The 12789-nt window shown below is 46.4% G+C and overlaps 1 protein-coding gene across 1 annotated transcript in view; it reads left to right on the plus strand.

The window, feature by feature from the left end:
- The window catches only part of LOC6539027, a 44429-nt gene that overhangs the window by 551 nt on the left and 31089 nt on the right, over positions 1-12789 (plus strand). Inside the window, exons 2-3 of the mRNA XM_002099493.3 lie at positions 146-1102; positions 11959-12009. The gene's annotated coding sequence lies outside the window, so the exon portion shown is untranslated. The remainder of the gene's footprint in view (positions 1-145; positions 1103-11958; positions 12010-12789) is intronic.

Here is a 12789-nt window from a genome sequence, read left to right on the forward strand (position 1 = left end):
AGGTGAGTGGATGTTAATATTTAAAGCGAAGGGTGTAGCGGGGTGAAGCAGAGTGTAGGTGTGTGTGCGTGCAATTATTTAAAAGACGATGCAGTCATAAATTATGCTACATTTTCATTTCATTCTAACGTTTCCTTTTTTATAGCATTCCAACGAGCGTGGCACACAGACATATCTACCACGGAGAAAGCGGAGAGAGTCCAAAAAGAGTCGGAGAGAGAAAGCGAGGGGAGAGCGGCGCAGGCGCAGATTCCCGGATTTTGCGCAGCAGCCCTGCTGCGAGATGAATTGTGGCGAGTTGCGACCTGCCAATTCGCAGTCCGTATCTGTATCTTCAGTACGGATTCTTCGCGTGGCGAGAAAACCACTTCCCGGCGCTCCTATCCTCAGGACTTTCGTCTGGGATTCATAATTAAATCACAGTAACTCGGCACAGACCGACAAAAAAAAATAAAAAAACGGGCAGAAAAACAAAGCTGAAAAACGCCAACTGCAGTGGAGAGCAGAATCACTTTTATTGACATTCATCTTAGTTGCTGTCGCCCGTCGCCCGTCAAGCGTCAACCATCAACGGTCGCCTGTCAGTGCTCCTCCATCCCTCGGTGTGCCCCAAAAAAACCCACTTTATAGCCCCCAGTCCCTCGATTCGCGACTCCCGACTTTCGACTCTCGATTCCCGGTGCTCGTGTGTCGCGTGTTGCAAGTGCGTGGGCTGCCCGTCAAATCACTGGATATCACAAGCGGTACGACACGCGCGCCGTTTTTGATTTTTCGCCTGGGTCTGGGCAAAAAAGTGCGGAAATTCGGTGAAAGACGGAGTACTCGGAAAATAAACGGAAAATCGGGTACACACACACACGCACAAGCAATCCTGTACACTGTGTCCAATGCATTTGGCCCGCTTGGCCTAGGCACTCGGAGATATGTAAATTATGCCAAATTCTATCGGAATTTTCGTCAGCGCCAGTGAATCGGTAAACAGCAGCCGCCGGAGCAGCAGAAGGCGGCCCGCAGTTCGCAGGACGCAGGAGCAGGCCAGCAGCAACAAGGACATCAGCAGCAGCAGCAGCATTAGCAGCAACAGCAGCAACAGCAGCACTAGGTAAGCGGTAGCGCATTAGGCGCCAAGTGTCAGCGGAGAATGCTGGAAAATTCAATAATCCGCCGCAGGGCGCCCAATTGTCCCCTCCTCACCGTCCGCCCGACCGCCCAACCGCCCGTCTGCCCGAAAAACCCACTCCACGCCTCCCATTTGGGCGCATACCGAATGAACTCGTGCACGGCCAGAAAAAGTGGTTACTACCAAATGGGTTGTGGGTTGCAGCACTTTGTTGTGGACTGAAAAGCGGATTGCAAGATTGTTCTTTATGCTTGTGTAATTTTTTGAGTTTCTTTACAATGTGCTCCTGAATCCCTTTAGCTCAAATGAAAGGACAGGCCTCTTCAAACCCCAAATCCACATCCTTTTCATAGGCGAGGGCGGTTTTATTTATCTTACATTATCGCATAATGGCATTTCTACATCCTGCAGTGGGCGTGTGTTAATTGAATTACAATATTTGGGGATTTTGTGGCGCCGCAAAACAACACAGAGCAAAAAGCAGAAAGGGTTGAGTAAATATTGGCAGAGCAATCTCTGGCCGCTTTTTCTCCCTGTGCACTTACATGGCGCATATAGGATACTCGCTCGGCTCTGCCGTAGTCTGTTGCGTCCAAAAGTAGGTTGACTTCGGTCTGGCCGGGTTTTGGGATTGGGTCTGCTCTGCTCTGCTCTGCTTTGCTTTGCGTTTGGCGATGGCTTTTGTTGCGCCGCTTTGTTGCCGCTCGATATTCGTTTAGTTTCAGCTCGGTTTCAGTTTCAGTTGCTGTTGCTTTTTCTGGTTTGGCTTTGGTTTCGTTTTCACTTCCAGCTAATTTCGGTGAAATAAAGAGATGAAGAGTAAATAAGAAGTCGGACGAATTGGGGGAGCGCCGCTTCCCGCGGGAGCAAGTGTCCTTTGAAGTTGGGCTAAGTAAATCCAGGTAATGCTGCCCAGGACCGCGGGCTTCCATTTGGGGATTCCTTTGCGACCGAAACAAGGACTTCTTCGGGAAACACCCGAATTATAGACCCTTTCTAATACATTTTCTTTTCCTGGCTTCCGGCGGGTTCGCCTGCTTCATCAATATTAAAAAAAAATTATTTTCTCTTAAGTTCGCCTCCATTAGATGTATGGGTTTCTTCCCCATTTACACTAAGAAATTGTCCTAAAAATCGATTATGGAAGCCCTTGCTTTATGATTTTCTAATTCTTATTGATGAATCGATAATTATATTTGTTCTAGTCGTGGCTGCGACTTTTCGCATTTAAAACGCCTTTGGGAACGCAATTGAGAAATATCTGCAAAGTTTCACATTTAATTGCCTTCCCAAAAAGCTTACAACTTGAAAGCATTTATATCTAGTCTTGCCACTTTGTGGCTAACGCTCTTTTTTACTTAGCAAGATTTTTCCATAGCAAAACAGATTTTCAATGTTTTTCTTGTGTAGCAGTTTAAAATGCAGAAACCGATTTGACGTGGCAAAAAATGGAGGGCCAAAAAAGAAGGCAGCGCACGTAAGCTTTCTTTTTAATAATGCTCACATTCCCCGAAAGTTTGTTTTAATTAATATTCCGAAATGCTAAACAGACGAAACCAGACAAACAAGCCAACGAAAATATTTATACAAACCTGAAAGTTAGTAAAGCCCGGCTGGAGCCAAAATTCCTGGGGATGCGTAAACTTGGCACTGAGTTTTGCCCCTTCTCCTTGGTGGATTGGAGGCAACATTTTCGTTTGCGGGTTGCAATGGCAACCATCTGGGAGCGATGGCACCGCAAGGTGTCCTTTGATGTCTGATAAGAAAATCCGGGCAATGTGACACCTTCGGCTCAATGGATGACCGACCCATCAGCCATCACCCATCGTCCTTAACCCCTCTCCATTTTCCATTTCGCATTTCGCATTTCCCACAAAGCGACCGACCACCAAGAAATCGGAAAATGCCGGGGGAAGCGGCGCTGGTACTTAATAATGCAAATACCCACAAAAACTTTCTGGGGGACGGGGTGCTGAAAAATTCCAAAAGGGGCTTATCAAATTCTTAGAATGGCTTTGCCCAAAAATAGAAAAGTAAGCCAGAAAAATCGCATTCACTCAGCGCCGCTCGACTGTCGCCCAATTTGGCGTGGTAACAAATTATCGCTGGCCGGGAAAATCAATAAACATTAATCTTGTGGCGATTTTGTCTATATCCCGCACATTATTTGCATAGTTAATGGCCAGGACCACCGTTGCCGTTGGCCATTTAACCGACAACATACAATCGACGACCGATGGGTTTAAGTCCGAGTGGTTGGCCAATTGTTAAAATCATTGCCCGCAGGTCGAGCTGATTATGGCCACTTGTAGTTATGATTGGGAAATCGATTTCGGGCGAAAACCGTAAGCTCCGCCCGTTTACTTAACTGGAAAGTCGGACGGATTCGTTTGCATTTGCATTTGTATAATTAAAAGTGATGTAGAGAACTCGGGAGCCCCGGGCGAATTCGGATTGTTCGAGTGTTTGGCTTCCTGGGAAACGCAAAGGTGTTGCGATGTGGCAGGAACGACTCCAATTAACATCCTCGAGCAGAGCTCAAGGACTCCGTTGCGACGTAGATTGAATCATGTGCTTGTGTGTTCAACATGGCGTATACATAATGTATAAATGAGTTTTCTTAGAGGCAGAGTGACATGTGAGTTGTCCATTAAAAGGGAAATGAAATGATTCTGCTAATAGACCCGGGGGATTTCTTTTTGATTGCTCTTCGGACGTATGCACATCCACTCCACTCCACTTCCCCCTGTGTTTTCGTTTCCATATTGACTTCGAGGGGCACCTTAGCGCCCGCAAAAAGCAATCTCATCGAAGGCAACTTTATCCCATGAAATTAAAATTTAATTTCAATTAACTTATCACATCGTTGCCAGCATCCGACACCCGAAACCCGACACCAATCAGGATTCCACGCCTCCGCCGCATCAACACATTGAACGCCCGGCTAATCTACCACAAAATACCTTGAGGTGGGGCATCCGAGGTTCCCCCTTTGCATTTCCCTGTCACCTTGCCAACCTACCAATTTCGCAACTAACCAACTTGCCACCTTGAAAATTTCATAATTAAACGTTGCCCAACGCCGGCTTAAACCAAGCCAAGCCGAGCTGGGGGCATAGCCCTGGGTGACATCTTCGAGAATTCTAATTAAATCATCTCCGAGAACTTTTGAGGACTTTCTGTGTTGATTCATGTTCCATGTGGCAGCTGCCCCAACTTTGCTCGGGAATCCAAAAAGGCAAAAAAAAAAAAAAGAAGAAAACTCACACACACACAAAAATGAATAGATGAGCAAAATCCGAAAAATGAAATGGAAAACTTTGCTTGCCCAGGAATTTCACTTGATTTCTATTTGTTGTTCTCCTGGCGAATCCCTCCGCCCCTCCGCCCCTCCACCCCCCTCTTCAGTTCACTTCTTAGCCATTTACCGGTTCGTGTTATATGCCGACTAATTTGTGGTGTTTGCTTTTGGCCTCTTCAGACTCCTCTGCTGCTGCTCCAGTGGTTCCGTTCCGTTTCGGTTCGCTTCTGGCCGGGATCTTCGCCGAGGATTATGCAATGTGGTCAGGGCGCAGGGTGCGGGAAGGGCGGGCGTCAGTATCTCATGGTCATACAGAGGAAAAAACGCATATGCCATTTTAAATTTCCATATCACATGCTGGCTGAAAGAGTGACAAGAAAACATTTTTATTCTCAAGTTGGGTAATTTAATTTGAGACTCATTTTTGTGATTAAACGTAGATCACTTTTTTCTCAGTGTCCACGCCGACAAACTCACTTATGTACATGCATGGGTACAAGATTCATAGACTCATAAATCTTTGAGTATTGAAAAACCATTTTTGCCTATAAGAACTCATGCCGAAAAGTTTATCCGGCGTACACGCTTTCCGGCTGAAGGGTGAGCGTATGACGTGGGATGGTAGGGGATGGTATGGTGTGGCATGGTATGGTGTGGCATGGGATATGGAATGGGGTTTCCGACCGGGGGCACGGGAAACATTCGCAAACTTGGCTTGAGGTGAAAGCAAACAACGTGACGCCGGACAACGAACAGCGAACAACGAACAACGAACACCAATGACGGTGTACAACACTGAATGGCAATTTAGCCAGGACTTCAAATGGTTGCAGGGCATCAGCAGGGAGGGGAGGAGGGGGTGGTCTGCCCCCCACCTGTGAGGGGTTGGTGCTGTAGTTTAAGCATGCCCAGCATCAATGCTTTCGGCCGTTTTGCGAAAATCCACCAAAATAATATTGTTATGTACATTTGTTGTGGACCTTGGTTTTTGGTCAATGGTCAGGGCTTTAAGTCACACAGTGCCCCCACCCCCCATCCGCCATCCTTCACTCACACATACGCAGCATATGCTCCAAGCTGGCTCACACACACACAGACACACATAAACATGGCCAACGAAGCGTTCGAATCGAGAGAGGGATATTCATGAAATGGAATAACTAATGACTTTATGCTAGGAGCGTGTTTTGTTAATTGCATTTGACGGCAGAGCGAGACGGAGATGTGGCGGGGCGGGGGAGCAAGGAAGATGCCACAACTTACACTTGAGGAAAATATTTATCTTCTCAACTTCCATTCATGTTAATTACTTTATTTGTGTTTTTCAAAGAAGGAGCGATTCAGGCGCCAAATACGATTTTTTCAAGAAAATCTTTCGATTAACACTGAAATTATTGTTTCAGTGCAGTGGCTCGCCAAAACTGGCCTCTTCGGCTGGGGAGGCATTAACTGCGGATGGGAAAAAATTGTGGCACACACTCGGTTTCCTGTTGTGGCAACGAAACTTAACGAAATTAGAGGAAGCCAACCAGTGGCAACGAGCGGAGGAGAACAACAGTTGACAGAGACCGCGGCTAATGAAACCGCAGTTGAAGTGGCTAAAAGGGGGGCCAAAAGGGGAAAGAGTCGCAAAGGAAGGGGAAAGGCAATGGAAATGGGAAATGCGAATGCGAAAGCGAATGAGTGGAAATGGCTGCTCAAGTTGCCCGCAGTTACAGTTTTGTATCTCATTCTCGGTCGCTGTGGAAAATAAACCCCCCACCGCCCCTACACAAAATGATGGCGACAATTTGGCAATGGCAGCGATAAGTTTTCCCAGTCCATTTTCCGGGAATAGGACTATGCCATTCACATGTGCTCCATTGTCTGATGCGCCCGCTAAAAGGGTTACTCGCAAGTCCCATTTGCAGGTCGCCAAATTAGCCCAATTGCTTTTTGGGGCTTCCAAGGGGAATGGAAGGGGGATGGATATCCTGGCCAGAAACCATTTGGATGGGTATCTCATTTTCAGATTCACAGATGAATCGATGGCCGAATGACTGCGTATCTGCTAATTGATTAACCTAATTCAAAGAAGCTCACACGCACGAATCAATCATTTGCCGAAGGTTCCTGCTAATTAAGCGAAATATCATCGATTTTCCGATGAATTCACACTCAGTCTAGACAAGTGCCGGAATGCGTTAAATCACATAGAATAATTGGACCAGTTCTTATGCTACTGGAAGTAACCTTGGCCAGAAAGAATTGAATAAATATTACATAGAAGGACACCAATTAGACGCTTTCAACTCCAAGTTGCATGTCCATCGGCAATCGATGGCTCCAATCCACTTCTCCACTCCTCTCCATCATCGTCTGGCCCTCTAATGTGCACTTGAAATTAATTGGCCAGCTGTTCCCTGTTCGCTGTTCTCGGGGCAACTTGACTTTTTCATTCCGGCCACCTCAATTATGAGAAAATAAATACTTAACTGCATTTTAATTAGCCCGGAAAAAGAGATGTGCCACAGCGGCTTGTGTGGATCCTTGAATTGTGCACATACTCGTATCATTTCAGGCAAACTCTCTTCAAAGTCAAAGCTCAGATTGGTCAATTCAAGTGGCTTTTGGAAGGCCGGGCTTGGTGACCACTTAATTATACGTATACTCGTGTGCAGGACCTTCTCTGCATCACCAAACCATTACACTGCGAACCATGGTGGTACTCTAATATGTTATCTTTCAAGTTTAAACTTAATCTACCTCCGTTTCAAATACGTCTTATATTTGTGTAACTAACATAACTCAAACATACTTTAAATAGTAAATAATAAGCTCCAAGAATTCCTCCAAGTGCAGACATCAACACGAGGACACGAGTCCCGACTCCTGACTTCCTCAACGTCCAATTTGCGTACTTAAATTCATTTCACTTTAATTACGAAGGTTTCCCGTTTAATATTTTATGCTCCACTCGCAGCACTTCGCTGCTGGCTGCCGATTTTCCCCCGATTTCCCCCCCCGCGACTTCCTGCCGATTTTCCGCATTTTCCATCCGCCCATTTGGCCACGTTGCCCAGGACCGCTTCATCTGCTTAATGTCAGTTATTTTCATTACCCCCCAGCCGACCAGGACATCGACATCTCCAGCGCGCGTTGTCAGGCTTCTGGTGGTCGGCTTCTTTTTTATTATTTGGCTTATTTGGTTGGGATGTTCTCGCATTTCAGCCTGTGTTTTTGGTGGGTAAATATTTCGACTATAAACCGTATTAAGGTATTCATAAATTGCCTGCTGCTTAACCCCAGCGCGCATAAGTATTGGACATCCAATTTGGTAATTCAGGGGCGGAAAATTGAGCAGCCGCCGAATGGCAAAGGGTCTATTGGAAAATTCGTTAACGGATCGGATGACATAAAAACGTCTTGCCAGAAGTAAGCTGCCATGTTTATGAGTCGAGCAACAAGCCAAGATCCGCAAATTGGGCCTCCAATTTGGTGGTGGGGCTGCCTAAGGGAGGATTTGGGGGCGACACACGCATCATTATGGAGCCAAAGTGTCGCGCCCGGGATGCTCATCAAATGCCAAGCGAACGGTGTAAACTGCCTCATTGAAAGCGACAGCCTCGGAAAACCCATCCTTCGTTGGATAAAAGGGAAAAACAGGAGGGAAACAGTGATGGGGCAAAACTGTGATTGAGCCCAGATGGAATTAGTTTATAATTGCTGCAGAGAACTCGCATTTCGCTCTCGTGGTTAATTGGAACCCTCGTGGGCTCAGGGATCCCCTTCAACTACGCAACTACGCAACTACTATTAAGCCCCGGTTTAGTGAGGGGTTTCCCCAGCCACTGACGCGAATGAATCGAAGCACAGGGAGTTATAATCTCATAAGCTCCTTAGCCTGTGCTTTTCTTACACGCTGCCGGAAAAGCTGGAAAAGGTGAAACTGGCAAAAACTGGGAAAAAATCCGGATAGAAACGCTATGCACTCCAGCAGCCTTTACAATTTCAACTTAAAAGTCAATGAATGGATGTGGTTCATATTGTAACGATGGATTCATCATATTCATATACTATTCAAATAACTTAGTTGCATCCACTGAAAATCGCTGGTTGTGCAAAACATTCGCATGCCACTAAGTTGGCAGATAGCAGTGATTGAATCACTGTCTGCGCCTGTTCACGCATCACCAAGTGGTGACATTCCCCGCAGCATTGGGCGACGATTGGGTGCGGACCAGGCGAACGAACTGGAGTCAGGAGTCGGAGTGGGATTCGATGAAGGATGCGGAGAAGGAGATGGAGGCGGCGATGGGTGCGAAGGCGGAGGCAGTTGGCCTCGACGACAGCGAAGCCAGGAACATTACTAACACTGCAATAAAAGACATAGCCGCAGATTGCGAGAGCCAAATATAATATTAAGGCCATACAAAGGCCCGAAATATATTGTAGAAATCTGAAAAGTGAAAAGCAAGATTTTCCGAGCCCCATTTTCCGCGAGTGTATCAATAGCGCGCGATGACGAGGACGACAGCGCAATTGGTTTTTGGGAGACAACAAAGAAAGCGAACCTCGATTGGGCGGAGTTGGGGAGGGGAAAGTGGGAAAAGCGGGAAAGTGGGGAAAGCGGGGAAAGCGGAGTGGGGGATGGCTACACGAGGCTGCCAAATACGTGCGTGGCTGAGATTTGTTTGGCTCTCATCCGCGCACATCCTGCGCTTTGCTAACTTTTTGCTCTCCCTGCTAATGTCCTGTCTTTGGATGTATGGGTTCCATGGTTCTGTGGCTGTGTGGTGTGTGGCTGTGTGGGTGTAAGTCCTTCGGTGGGACAGAGTGTGTGCGTGTTTTACAACCACAACCTGTGGGGCGGACAAAAAAAAAGAGGGGGGGAGAGGCGAAAACAAAAAATGGAATGAAAGGAGCAGAGGCCGGGGCAAATCGTTGCCTTTTTTATGTGACCATTTCCATTGCGACTGCGACTGCGTTCGTGTTCATTAACGTTGCTATTACATTTTAACACACCGAATCGGAATGTGTCCTGGCAACGTCCTTGCCACGCCTCCGACCCCACTCCGCCGCCCCTCGTTAGCTTTTACTTTCGCTTGTTTTGTTTGCTGTTGCTTCTGCCGCTTCTGCTGCGAGAATGTTGAAATATCCTGTTTAACTTTATTTCACTTTTTCACAGCATCCTACACGTGGCCACCCAGCCATTTACCGCCCACTTCCGGAGCTTCGGCGTGTGTGTATGTGTGTGTGTGTGTGTGTGTGTGTGCTTTAGTTGGCATGCATAAATTTTTACGTTTGTTGTTGTCTTATCAGATCATTTATTTGCGCAGGGAAGGCCTCCCATCTGCCCCCTTTTCCCCATTTCCCCCCTTTTCCCACGCTCTGCACTCGCATTACTCGTGTTATTTGCATGTTGTAGAAAAATATCAATTTGCGTACCTCCGACGTCGATGGTAGACGCTCGGTCGTTTAACATTTTCCGCTATTTACAGGCCCTTTGTCCTTTTTCATTTTCCTTTTTCCTTTGCGCCCGCCTTAATTTGCCGGAGACACAGTGGCCCATCCCCCCAGGAAGTTGGAGATATGCGAGTGTATCTCGAATGTTGTGCAAATGTTTTTTTTGTTTCCCCCCACATTTGAATCCCCACTTTCGCTTTTGGCCATTTGAATATGAATTTATATCAATGTGTCTGGGCCACGCTGCGTATACGCAATTTATATAATTCGTGGCGCTATTTGCATAACTATATTGTCCAAAATTCAGCTGCCTTGCGCCTCGCGTGATAATGTAAATTTCTCGGCCACTTCGTTTCTATTTGGCCCGGAATTTATCACTTGACTGCTTGGCCCGACTTAGCCATTAGTGGAGCCAAGGAAGAGGAGCAGGCAGATGAAGTCCACGCAAATAAGGTGAAGTGCAGCTCCGACTTATGCCCACGAGTCACGTAACTTCCTGTCGGCGCCACAGTCGCCATGGCTACTGGTTAGTGGATCCCGGTTTCTGGGTTCTGGGTTCTGGATTCTACATTCTGGATGCCCGGCTCTAAGCTGACTCGGAGTTATGGGCCACCAAGTGGAGGAAGACACTCCTCGCTGTGGATTCATAAATTTAATGCTCAGCAGCAGTTCGCCTCCCCCACTCACCCACTCACCCACTGACCACCCAGAGCACCAATAACTTTTCTGATAATATCTGGGAATCACCCGGCAGCACTCGCTATTTATCTCCATCCATGGCTTTCTCTTTCGATGTTGCACCGCGACAAAATATCAACAATCGGGTCAGCTTTTGGGTTAGATACGTATCACAGAAAAACATAATATGGATTTGATGGTTTCTCCTTATACAAAAAGGCATACCTATAGAAATGGAAGTTTATTTAATGCACAATTCCACAAATAACATTGTGGCATCCTTAAATAAATTAGTTCTCATTCATTCATTAAATTGTTAAATAATTTTCACCACCGTATTCCGACATTATAAGTTACAGAAAACTTTCGCGAATTCTTGAGCATTTTTCACTGTGTGTCGCTTGTCGTTAGCACATTTGATGTTGCATACTTTTATGTGCTACAGATTTTTCGGCGCGAACGCGGCTCTAATGAGCAGAAGAAGCAGAAGCAGGAGCAGGAGCAACTACAACCACATCATCAACTTTCCGCCCAACTATGTGTCGTATACGTAATATGTGGGAATACCAGAGCAGGGTACCGAGTGGAGTGGGTTGGGAAAAGTTGTGGCAGTGGCCAAAGCACTCACCCACATTGCGCACACAATTTTTTATGGTTGGTTAACTAAATTTACTTTACTGCCTTCCAAACAGCCATGAAACTAGAGAAAGCCAACGAGGCCCGAGAAGAGCGAGATAGACGTAGGCAATATACATAGCTGCAATATTGAAAACTGATCAACCTGATTGAATTGCCAGCCACTGAAATAGAAACTAATGAATCGCTCGAGACTTGTGAGCCCCCAAACGTTCAAATGTATGTAAAATAATACCAATTTCTCGGGTAAGCCTCGTCGGCAACATGAACTTCCAAAGATTGCGTATACGCAGCGTTGATTGGGCGGGTATTGGATGCGTTTACGAATACATAAATTCATTAATAATGCCCTCGCACATTATGCTATTCGTCCCAGACGAGCTTTAAAGTGCATTATAGCCCAGTCCTCACTGCTGCCAAACATCCGTCGAATGGAGCCGGGCTCAGCGGGCTCAACGGAGTACAGTAAGTACTCCTGACAGCCTCAAAGAGCTGAGGATTCAGGGGGAATCATTCAGCCGAACTGTTAAACAGTGATATCGAACTGAAATTTGCCCGGGCAGGTCTGGTCCCTTCTAAGGGCTTAAACTAAATGGAAGCTGATTCCCTGGCTATAGATTTCAATTATCTTCGAATGACTTAGTTCACAGTTCAAAGGCGTGTTCAAGTGTGCAAGCAAAATGAGTTTTCTGAACTAATAATCTGTAGCTGTATTTGAAATAACCCGTATTGATATGTTTACATTAAGTAACCATTTCGTGTTTTTCATCTCTTGCAGGTTTTTGGGACACTCCGACGAGCCTTCACAGCCGAGTAGCACTGTAGCACTGTGAGTAAGCCATGATTCCACTGTAGAACACACTTATTTATATATGTGCGAATGATTATGTGTGTGCAGCACCCACATAAGCTGCCAAGTATTTACCGAGGATATTTAGCAAACATTTACTGTTCCCAAATATTGCGAGGTCGAAGTGGGAAATGGTGGGCCAAGTGGGCAAAGTGGGCGAAGTGGGAAAGACAGCCGGAGTGACACGGAGATGGCGCTGTGTCCTCGTCGCCGATACCCGCCTATCTGTCCTTATCGATATTTGCGAAATAATAAAAAAGTGGCAGGCCGCACACTGCCGAAATACGGAGCAGCGATGAACGGGAGCGGGCCCAGTTGTCATCCTGGTTCCTTTGCCTCCATATCTGGGTATCTGGGTATGTGGAGGGGATGCCCATGCCCGCTTTTATTCGCAATATTCCCCCAGCTCAACAGCTCAATCTGCTTCTGCTACGATTTCGAATGGAGCAATGGAGCTGGTACCCAGTGGGTCCCAGATGGGGCGCAGAGTCATGAAAAATTACACAGGGCATTTTGTTCGCCTGTCGGCTCGACTCTTGAGATATTCCAATTTTTGAAGTGTCAAAAATATCCGCTTATGTATAGAAATACATGCCGACTTTTATGGTACATACACATGAATATGTAAGCAGATAATGGCTGCTTTTGGCCTCCACTTCTTTCATTCAGTTGAGAGTTGAGTTGAGTTGAGTTGGCCAACATACAATTCCTTGGCGCAAAAGTTTGTGGCCAAACAGAAAAACGCAAAATGAAAAACAA

Source organism: Drosophila yakuba, chromosome 3R, assembly GCF_016746365.2.
Source record: "Drosophila yakuba strain Tai18E2 chromosome 3R, Prin_Dyak_Tai18E2_2.1, whole genome shotgun sequence".
Taxonomy (NCBI): Eukaryota; Metazoa; Arthropoda; class Insecta; order Diptera; family Drosophilidae; genus Drosophila; species Drosophila yakuba.